This window comes from Misgurnus anguillicaudatus, chromosome 20, assembly GCF_027580225.2.
Source record: "Misgurnus anguillicaudatus chromosome 20, ASM2758022v2, whole genome shotgun sequence".
Lineage (NCBI taxonomy): Eukaryota > Metazoa > Chordata > Actinopteri > Cypriniformes > Cobitidae > Misgurnus > Misgurnus anguillicaudatus.
In genome coordinates this window covers 33,965,933-33,977,575 of record NC_073356.2, presented here as the reverse complement: position 1 = coordinate 33,977,575, position 11,643 = coordinate 33,965,933, and the positions used below count along the sequence as shown (strand labels likewise).

The window sequence follows — 11,643 nt, the reverse complement described above, 5'->3', positions numbered from 1 at the left end:
TAGGTAAAAACAAAATTTAACACTATTTTTTATCATTTGCTTAATTACGTTTATTCACATTTTATACTTTGCTGTAAAACTCAATATGATATTTAGAAATGTCCAGGAATAACAAATTACTTTAATATTTGTGATCTTTTCTGTAAAAACCCAGCTAAAATCATTACTTTGTGATTTATTGTTTTCTGTTAAAAAAAAACATTCTGTCAAAATATAACCTTGATATATTTAATATATCAAAGATTATAATCAATGTTTAGGAAGCCATGGCTATTAGATTTATAGTCTACAGTATGCTCATATTCTCATAATTACTGTCCCATCTATTGTATATCATGGTACACAAAGCTGGTATTAATAGCATTGGAAAATAATATTTATTTAATTCAATGTGCAATTAGACTTTAATAGCCACAGCAGCCTTCTGGTCTGCTCGCGCCTAGAAAATGTACCTTTGTACTGCATCTGTGGTGTAATGTCATAATATCATTGTCTTGTGATTTGAAAGTGATACCAGCCTTTGAGGTAAATGTGAATTCTGCATTGCAGGAAAAAATTTGTTTCCATGAAGTGAGTCGACTCATGATTATATTAATGCATCATTTGTATTGACTTTTTAATCACAGCGCTTATACTTTAACTTTATGTGGATGTGACACAAACACACGTATGGTGACTAACTTGTCATGAGAATTATATCTGATGTAAACATGACTTCCTGCTGTTTGCAAATTAACATTCGTTAAAAACTGGATGGTCCGGATATGAGCGGTTTCAAGACTCTGAACAAAGAATAACATCAACATTACATCATTTGTTTTATTTTACCAACATGCAGAAAGGATACTTAAAAAATGTTTTGTAAATATGTAAAATATGAGTCTTTCAAATGGGCCAAAAAAAGACACATTTGCAGCTTGTCACAATGCTGCTGTGGAAATATATTTTGTGGTTAGACCAATATTCAAATCAAATGTTGCTGAACTGATATAGGTCATTTGCATTAATTATATTTAAAAAGGCACACACAGTGAGTACAGCAAGTATTAAATTCTGCTCCCTCATCATACTGTACTTCAAATAATCTGAGTAAAGTAAGAAATTACAAAAATAGAGACTGACAATCAAACGCAGGGTTGCCAGGTTTTCACAGCATAACCCACTCAACTGCTAATGAAAAGTAGCCCAATCGCGTTTCAACAGCCCACTACAACAGTGTTAAAGTAAAACTCCTATCTGCTGTTAAAGTAGCCCAATTCTACAGTATATAACTGTATAAACAGCAAACATAAGACATGTCTTTTTTGGACTACAGTTTCTGCTTTGCAGTTGGATATAAAGCAGTGGCGAGGCTACATAAGGGGTCAGGGTGGCACTGGCCAGCCAGTCAGAAGAGGCACAAACTATTTTTATGCACAGAGACGTGCATTTCAAAAATCACGCAAACACAGAATCTCTATGCATTGACAGGACACACAAATTAGACAAATTATATTTAATTTATAGAATGAAGACCATGTTATTATTTATTTGACTGTATTTCTGTACTAAAATGCATCATTTATTTGTAACTTTTTATTTTATTTATTTCATAATTAGTTTTTTATTTTCTTTATTTACCTTTTTTTTGCTGATCTGAAAATGATTTGGAAAAAAATGTCACTGGACCAACTTCCTGTTGCGGGTTTAAAGTCACTTTAAGGGGCGGTTTCCCGGACCAGGATTAGCTTAATCCAGGACTAGGCCTTAGTTTAATTAGGAAATATAACTAGTTTTAAACAACATGCCTTACTAAAAACATTACCTGTGTGCATCTTGAAGTAAAACAAAGGGCCCTGATGTATTTTAAGATCTGTAAGTGAAAGTTGTTTTCAGTTTGGAGAGCTCTTAAAAGTGTTTAAGTCTAGGACTAGTCTATTCCCTGTCCGGGAAACCGCCCCTATATGTATGTATATATGGGATTTATATGTTTATATATTCAAATGATTATATGTATGCGTACACTGTCAGGCACATTCTTTTTGTATACTTGCACATCTTCACACACATACTCACATTTGCACATCTAGCAATTTAGTATACAAACATTAGCAGGTGTATTTCATGAATCCTATAATATACTTGGAGTGTTTTAGAGTGGTGCATCTGTTTTTATCTAGTAAAGAGATATACATTGTAAGATATCATACAAAGTCGTTTTTTTAAACATCATACACCATACTAATTCTGTGTTTAAGCCCTTTTCGCCTTCAGAACTGCCTTAATTCTACGTGGCATTGATTCAACAAGGTGCTAAAAGCATTCTTTAAAATGTCGGCCCATATTGATAGGATAGCATCTCAGTTGATGGAGATTTGTGGGATGCACATTCAGGGCACGAAGCTCCCGTTCCACCTCATCCCAAAGATACTCTATTGGGTGAGATCTGGTGACTGTGGGGGCCATTTTAGTACAGTGAACTCATTGACATGTTCAAGAAACCAACTTGAAATGATTCGAGCTTTGTGACATGGTGCATTATCCTGCTGGAAGTAGCCATCAGAGGATGGGTACAAGGTGGTCATAAAGGGATGGGCATGGTCAGAAACAATGCTCAGGTAGGCTGTGGCATTTAAATGATGCCCAATTGGCACTAAGGGGCCTAAAGTGTGCCAAGAAAACATCCCCCACACCATTAAACCTCCAAAACCAGCCTGCACAGTGGTAACAAGGCATGATGGATCCATGTTCTCATTCTGTTTACACCAAATTTTGACTCTACCATCTGAATGTCTCAACAGAAATTGAGACTCATCAGACCAGGCAACATTTTTACAGTCTTCAACTGTCCAATTTTGGTAAGCTCGTGCAAATTGTAGCCTCTTTTTCCTATTTGGAGTGGAGATGAGTGGCACCCGGTGGGATCTTCTGCTGTTGTAGCCCATCCGCCTCAAGGTTGTGCGTGTTGTGGCTTCACAAATGCTTTGCTGCATACCTCGGATTTCAGTCAAAGTTGCTCTTCTATCAGCTTGAATCAGTCGGCTCATTTTCCTCTGACCTCTAACATCAACAAGGCATTTTCGCCCACAGGACTGCCGCATACTGGATGTTTTTTCCTTTTCACATCAACCCTAGAAATGGTTTTGCGTGAAAATCCCAGGAACTGAGCAGATTGTGAAATGCTCAGACCGGCCCGTCTGGCACCAACAACCATGCCATGCTAAAAATAGCTTAAATCACATTTCTTTCCCATTCTGACATTCAGTTTGGAGTTCAGGAGATTGTCTTGACCAGGACCACACCCCTAAATGCATTGAAGCAACTGTTGTGTGATTGGTTGATTAGATAATTGTATTAATGAGAAATTGAACAGGTGTTCCTAATAATCCTTTAGGTAAGTTTATAAAGGCATCCCACATGAATTTCTTGTGCAAAAGTTCTTGTTGCAAATTATGTTTTTAAAATGTTTGGCCTATTCTCTATCCTTGCCTGTGTGTATGAAATTTTGTTTATCAGTGTGAGTGCTTCATGTACTCGCCAGTGCCTTTTTACCTAAAGGAACAGTATGTAAGAAATGTATATCAATTAATCATAAAATGGCCCTGATATGTCTCTAGACATTAAGAAATCATTTTCATTTCAAATACTTATATCACTCACAACAGTAGTCCAGCCAAGATATTGTCATTTAAAAAGTGGAGTTGCAGCCCTCAACTGATGTTTATGTTGTCATGTTGTGTATTGGCCACCAGTTGTGTGATTGCAGTACCAGTTTTGGCCACAATCCTACATACTGTTCCTTTAATTTTAGGCCCTGCATGTATGGTTGTTGGGTAGAGATTTAATCTGCAAGCTGGTCATACATTATGTCTGATGGCCAACCACAATGGTGTGGTAGAAAAATAATTAAGGTGGCATTTATCATACAAATACTTTATGCCTAATGGCTGATCGTAAATCTAAAAAAAGCCTCTGACATTTGTGCACAGTTTACCTCTTGAGGAGCAAATTTGTGGTCCCTGGCAATTTGCATTGCACATCACGTATTTGACAGAGATGTGGGTTATGAAAATAGTTTATGAAGACCAGGAAACGATACGCATCAAAAAGTTATTCTGGTCTGTGCAGTTGTTTGCACTCTTTTCTTGTAACTCAGTCACACATGTATCTCTGTCAAAAATGGGTTGGTGGTGTTTGGTATGATTTTTGGAATTGGATGAAAATAGACGACGTAATGGTGTTTAGTAGTTTTTTGAACGAGTACAGTTGTCCAAGTGAATTGCACAAATTGCATGTTACATGTGTGGTTGGTTGTAGATTTGATGATGATGAAAATAACACAATGGCTGTTGTTGACGCTGAAGAAATACATTCTGCATTACTAATAATACCACCAGATCTGTGGGCAAAACACAAATATGATGTTGACTTAGATGGAAACACTTTACTTGAATGGGTGTTCATAAGACTGACATGACACATTCATAATCATGACATGACACGTGCTATGAACATGATGAGATTTTATGCAAATTTATAACAACAAGTGTCATTTGTTTAGTTATATCATTTTTAATGCAAAGATGACATTGTTTGAGATGTCTTTGTTATGACAACTTAACATTACCAAGACAACATAACAGATAACTTTTTACCAGTGATACAAATTGAAATTGTCATTAAGTGTTAATACTATATCATATAGTTTTATAACAGCGTCATGAATATTTTTCTTGCCCTCAACTACAGTGGTACAAATATAATTTGTCATTAAAATATCATTAAGTGTTAATATTCTGTCATATAGTTTTATAACAACATCATGAATATTCTTCAGTAATTCAATAACATCAATAATAATAATTAAATTTGATAAAATTATACTTTATTGCATTTGGAGACCAATTCACTTAAAATTAAATGAAAACAGTACAATAATGGGTTAAGCCATGCAGCGTTGTGTTCATATTGCTGCAAAGTTAATTACATTAAATTCAATTTATTAAAGTTTTTTCTTTTATGTCAGAAAATTTCAGAACCCTCTGTGTGAGGAAGAACAAGTTCTGTTAGTTATCGTTTTTTAATGTATTGTGCACATACATAAAAAATGCATTTTGTTAAGGTATTTACAATCATTTGACATAGTATTAACACTTAATTACATTTAAATTACATGTTTAATGTAATCTTAACCCATAAAGCCGTGGTTTCTTAAAGGAACAGTATGTAGGATTGTGGTCAAAACTGGTATTGCAATCACAAAACTTGTGGCTAAAACTGGTACTGCAATCACACAACTGGTGGCCAATACACAAAATGACAACATAAACATCAGTTGAGGGCTGCAACTCCACTTTTTAAAGACAATATCCTGGCCAAACCACTGTCGTCAGTGATATAAGTATTTGAAATGAATGTCTAGTGACATATCAGGACCATTTTATGATTAATTGATATACATTTCTTACATACTGTTCCTTTAAGTGTGATAATTATTCTGCTATGTCATGTTTATGACAGATTTATGACAAGTTATGATGTATTGGTTTATCAAGTTGACATAACAAAGACATTTCAAACAATGTCATCATTGCATTAAAAATGACATAATTGAGTGAATGACACTTAATGACAATTGTAATAAATATGCATAAAATCTTCTTCATGTTCATGTCATGATTATGAAGGTGTCATGTCAGTTTTATGAACACCTCATCAAGTAAAGTGTAACCATTTAGACAGTGTAAGCTTCAATGCTCCATAAAGAAGAACTAAGCCATTATGCTTGCATTAGACTAGTCCTTAGTAGTCCTTACTAAAAAAAAAGGTGCTATTCACCATGTGGTGGTTCCCCTGCGTGCACTCCCATCTTTTCAGTGAAAAGGAATGCTGGCCAGCAAAATGAGTTGAGATTTGTTAAAGACTTGCAAGTCGTTAATGTTGCCTAATGTGCCCAACCCTTATACATCACATTGGTTTCTGTTGTTGTTGATTTGGCAAATGTTTCTTGCTGTGTTCTGGTTGCGAAAAATAATCATTTGGTTTGAATTTTGATGGGAAACTCTTTGTCTTTCTTTGGCTAACGCCCTGCTTCAGTATGTTGATAATCTGTTGCTGTTGTGAAAGTGTGCGTGCGAAAGCTACTGTTACACTCTCTTAGCAAATGAAGGTCACAAAGTTACCTTTACGGAAAAATATATATATTTTGTCACTGTAAAAAATTAGCTGTAATTATGCAGCTGGTTGCCAGTAACTTACTGTAGAAGATAAAGACTGAAAATGTTTCATGACTTTGAACAAACTGTTGCCAGTAAATAACATAAATGTAAAATCTACAGTAAGTTACAGGCAGCTAGTTGCCAGTAATACCCAATAATACTGTAACTTCTACATACATTTTTTAAATTTTCAGTGTATTGATAAATATATAGAATAATTGTGATAATACATTACATTATACAACAGTTCTTTCTGGTTCTCGAATCTGATTGGCTAAGAGGCGTGCAATATTCTACTGATAACGGCACAGTAACCGCTTCACCTTTCGTATCATCCCGCCACCTAGTGAATGGAGGTCCTCTAAACAGGCTCATCTCTGAATGGAAACACTGCAGACACACACAACCGCGCTGTTTTGAAGCACTCTCCGTGTGTCTCATTAATTCATTAGCACATAAATCAGTCTGTGAATCCCCAATCGGAAGTTATTATTCCGTCAAAGATCAGTGCTCTTGGATGTTACGTTAAAGTTAATGGGAGTTATGTCTTGTCACATCGTGTGGACGATTAACACTTGGAAAGAGGAATGTAAACACTCGTTTTTTTTCTGGAGCTATATCTCTTATCAGAACGCGAAAACACCGTGGAACTGCAGGTAAGCACCGCAGCTTTTAAATGTGGACATTGATCATTTATTTAATCGCGACGTCACTATTAAAACATGTTATGAGATATCGCCACTGGTATATTCATAAGCAGCATGCAAAAACATCTCTCTGACACTTATAAAAAACAGTTTTATATAGTACTGGCAAGAACGAAGTCTAATAATAATCGAGTGCTCGTATCGCGTTAAGATGAAATGGTAAACCAATAGTAACACTATAGAAGTATAGTTTTATTAACTTTTACCTCGTGCCAAAACAATAACAACACAAAAGACACCAAATATGAATAAGAAAACAAGTAATAGTTTCATCATGACACCAAATACTGCTGATTTGATCTAATTTTTGACCATCAGGCCAACATGAGAGCCGGGGAATCCCTTTCAGAGATGTAGCCCAGAGAGGGCGGTGGTCAGCGGGGCGAGTGAACACTGACGTCCGCTCATGCTTTGGTTCTCATACGTACCGAATCTCACTAAGCAAACGTTCAAACAGGCGCTATCTTTACTAATCGACTGTAGATTTAAATATAATACATATATATTCTCGACTGAACTAATCTTAAAACTACACTTTGTGACCAAGAAATTGTAATATTTAAAAATGGCGAATCCGTCCATTGAGTTAATATGAGATTCAAAGCAGCCGAAAGAGTAACCTGTCATTCTGGCCGCCCTCAAATCCGTGGCGGAAGAAGTAGTTCTCAAACAAAGAGGCTTTTAAATTTACTCCGTTGTTGTTTTCTAGTTTTCGTTTTTCAAACGTGTGCCGTGGAACTGTTGTATAAAAGCAATATGGCTCTCGTGCCTCTGGCCTAATCACAGCCGTGATGATATAGAGCTATATCACACTCCTACTCGAGCGATATTGCTTAAATATACCATATAGTAGGAATTGCTGCTTATAATGGGGAATATACATTATGTTAACATATATGGTGTACATATAGTCACATGTAAATATGTATTAGCAATATATGAACACAATATATGTATGAATTCATAAAATGCATCAACAAATTTGATAAAATGAGGCTGTATCTCTCCAAAGCTTTAAACATTTTGACACCAAACTTTGTGTGTGTCATTATCACATCACACTAACCACAGAATTAAATTTGGTGGCGCTTATCTTCCATTTAAAACTCTTATTTGTATTTTTTTTACTATTCTAAATTTTTTACTTTTTAATCACAGATTGTCTTAATTTACTCAAATAAATGATTATATGTAGTATTATTTTTGTCTTATTGGTAAATATATATTCTATATTAGAGATGCACCGATATATCGGCCAATAATCAGTATTGGTCGATAAAAGCAATTATTCACACTATCTACAGCCTGCTCTCTGAAATGTAACACTATGTTGCTTGACTAACATCACTGAAACTGCACAACCCTCAACCAGCCAGAAAGAATATCATTGTCGTATGACCGCGCCTGAGCAGGTGTGCACATCTTGTGCTGATTTATTAGACACATCGCTTGACAATTGTGATAATGTTCTGTTTGTGGATAGTTCTACCTCATCAGACACACAATCAGGAACCAATAATGTTGGTTTTGCTGTGAAAACAAATTTGAGACCCTGGCTAAAAAAACATAAAAAAAAACGATCTTGGCCTATATACCACATATAAATGCAATATATTAAAATCACATATAGATCTGCTGGATATATGAATGTATATGTTTAAAACATGCATTAATATGCATTAATATAATTTAAACCCTAATCCAACCCTAATCAAACAAACCTCCATTTCATTTCCAAGTAAAGGGTCTGTCACACTAAAATTTTAGTTTCATTTATGCATGAGAATGCATCTGATCAGAAATGCAAGCTCGTGCGAGGATATAGACCAGTTCAAATGATGTAAACAACACTGGTCCAGAAACACTTCCTGTTACAGTTTGTGACAGTTATTTTTTTATTTTACATATATTATTATCTTTAAGATGTTTGTTTAACTTCAGTTAATTCAGGTTTATATGTTCGGTTGGTTTATTTTATCCCAACGTTTATCTAGTGTTAAAAAACGGAAACAGGAAGTGCTTCTGGACCAGTGTTGTTTACATCTTTTGAACTGGTCTATAGGTCCAGAAATCTGTTTTCGACCATAATGAAAGGAAATTCCTAAAGTGTTTTTTTTTCTTATAACGCATTGTATTTCTCGTTTCGTGTGTTAAAGTACTGATCAATCTACAGGTTATTTGGTGCAGTAACACATACTGAAGTTTGCCCTTGTAGAGTTTTTCAAAATAAAAGTAAATCGGGTTTACTGTATTTTCTGGACTATAAGTCACGTGACTGCAGTGACGCAGATGATGTGTTATCCTCAGATGCAACGTTTTTTTTTTTCAAACTTACAGCGTGCTTCTCCCTCATACTGTAAATGAAGGCCGGGCGCACAACAAAAACAAAAACAACAGCTGGGGCGCACCAGATAACACGTCAGCCACATCATATGTCATCCGCGTCACTGCAGTCACGTGACTTTAGTCTCGGAAGACAATGCTCAATAAAGTCATAATTTTTGTTAGTTTTGGACCAAAATGTATTTCTGATACTTTAACAGATTCTAACTGACCCACTGATGTCACATGGACTACTTTGATTATGTTTTTATTACCTTTCTGGACATGGACAGTAAACCGTACGTAGATTTTCAATGAAGGGTCAGCTCTCGGACTAAATCTAAAACATCTTTAACTGTGTTTCCGAAGATTAACGGAAGTCTTACAAGTTTGAAACGACACGAGGGTGAGTCATTAATGACATTATTTTCATTTTTGGGTGAACTATCCCTTTAAGTGTTGCCCACGGTACTAGGGGGGATTTGTAGGAATAAAAATTTAAGACTCTGTCTCAACCACCATTGCCTTCCTGTACCATCTGCAGTCCTGTGCTCACTGAGGCCATGTTTACATTAGAGCATTTGCGTTTTAAAACGGCATTTTAAAATGAAAACGATCCTCGTTTATACTGGCATTTTTAAAAGAATCTTCATCCACACTATACACCACCATAAACGCATAAAACATGACCAATCACGTAACTGGGCATGCGCATATAAGTGTAAAATAACTTATTACTCTAATAATAGCTTACCTTTGCATGTTTACGCAGCCTAGGGGTGTGCGATATTGACAAAAAGTCATACATGGGTCCTTTGCTGGCAACTATAACAGACACTATTTTTGAACCTATAAAAATGTGTTTGGGAAAGTCTTATACTGTTCTATTTCCCCCCTACAACATATTCATATGATTAATAGGTTAATTTTGATTTTATAACTAAACAGAAAGGTCTTTATGATTTAAAAAGAAAGCATTCAAGTGAACAGTACTAAACAGTAGCGAACGTGAAGCAAAAATAAATTTCAGCAAATGCAAACTTTAATCAAACATAGTAAGAGGTGAAGTATTGCTTTAGCCTACCAGAAATGCATATTGCATTAATTTTTAAAAGTGTGCGAGGTCCGTGCACGTCCTCCGCTAGCAACACACAAATAGCTAAAAGCCAAGCGCCTAAACGAGCATTATATTAATGACGTTGAGATATTGTTTTTATTAATTTATATTCACAAAACTTGTCAATAAAACATCGATTAAAATTAAGAGACCAATTATCTGAAACGAAATTCATTTGTAAAGTAGCAAACAAAACTTACATTAAACTGGAAAATAATGTCTGGCCCATTACAATTCTCCCTTCATATTGGCCTTTGCAACGCCTATATGGTGTATAAAATTACAGTCTATCTTTAAATTTAAACAAAACATAAACACATTAAACCCAACAATACTCAAACATTAATATAAAACAGGCATTATCTATAAGGATACATGTTAAAACAATCCGATATAGCGTTTATAATAGCTGGTTGGTAGATGTATTTGGCAAAACCTCCGTTGCAAACCAACAATTACATCTATAAAATAATTTTTACTTTGAAAATGATGCGCTGTCACGTTAATATCAGCTGTTCGTTTACATAAGACTCCGTCTACGTTCATTTACACTCAGAGCAACGTCTGAGTTCTCAAACTAAAACAGGGTCTTCAGCGTTTGCGAACGAATCCGTTTATGAGGGTCGAAAACAGTGATGTAGTGTAGATGAAAGGCGTAAACGTAGCAAAAGTAACACGTTTTAAAGCATAAACGCATTAATGTAAACATAGCCTTAGGTGATCAAACTCTATTGGTTGCATTGTTTCATGTACCTCATTATTGTGCTAGCATACTCATATGCAAATGGGCGTAAAAGCGGCACCATCTGCAAATTAATCATGGGTAAAGTGGTTACAAGGTTTGTGGGGCGGATGGAGATACTGGCATGCTCAATTGCACTTGTAATTATTTTGTCATCGTTGTTTCTGACATCTGTCATAAAATGTGTTACTAGTATCTTCCGCAAAATGATAAGTACTTTCTTGTTGAAATGACAAACATGCCGGGGAAGTTGTGTTTTGATGGCAAGAAGTGAGTGAGGAGGAAGAGAAAATAGGACTTGTGGATTAATATATGTAAATACAGTAGGTGACAACCTGTTTGTTTGAAGCCTATGTGTCAAAAGAAGGCAAGCCCTTCATTGTTTGTTTAACCAATTCTGGATAATGGTCATACATTTTATAATAAACAAAACTGTTTCTTACTTTAGTGTTGTCAATGGGATGTGTGAAATAAATTTAGTTTAACACTGATTTTATGCGGATTTTTAAGTATTGCAGTGTGAGTGATGGAAATGGCAAATTTCAAATAAAAATCCCT

At 35.3% G+C, this 11,643-nt stretch overlaps 1 long non-coding RNA gene across 1 annotated transcript in view; it reads right to left on the bottom strand.

Annotated features, from left to right (window-relative positions):
• Window positions 1-3,600: 3,600 nt before the first annotated feature.
• LOC129454625 (uncharacterized) overlaps window positions 3,601-11,643 on the bottom strand; it is a 132,150-nt gene continuing 124,107 nt past the window's right edge. The window contains exon 3 of the long non-coding RNA XR_012359824.1: window positions 3,601-3,765. This is a non-coding gene — a long non-coding RNA (uncharacterized lncRNA). The remainder of the gene's footprint in view (window positions 3,766-11,643) is intronic.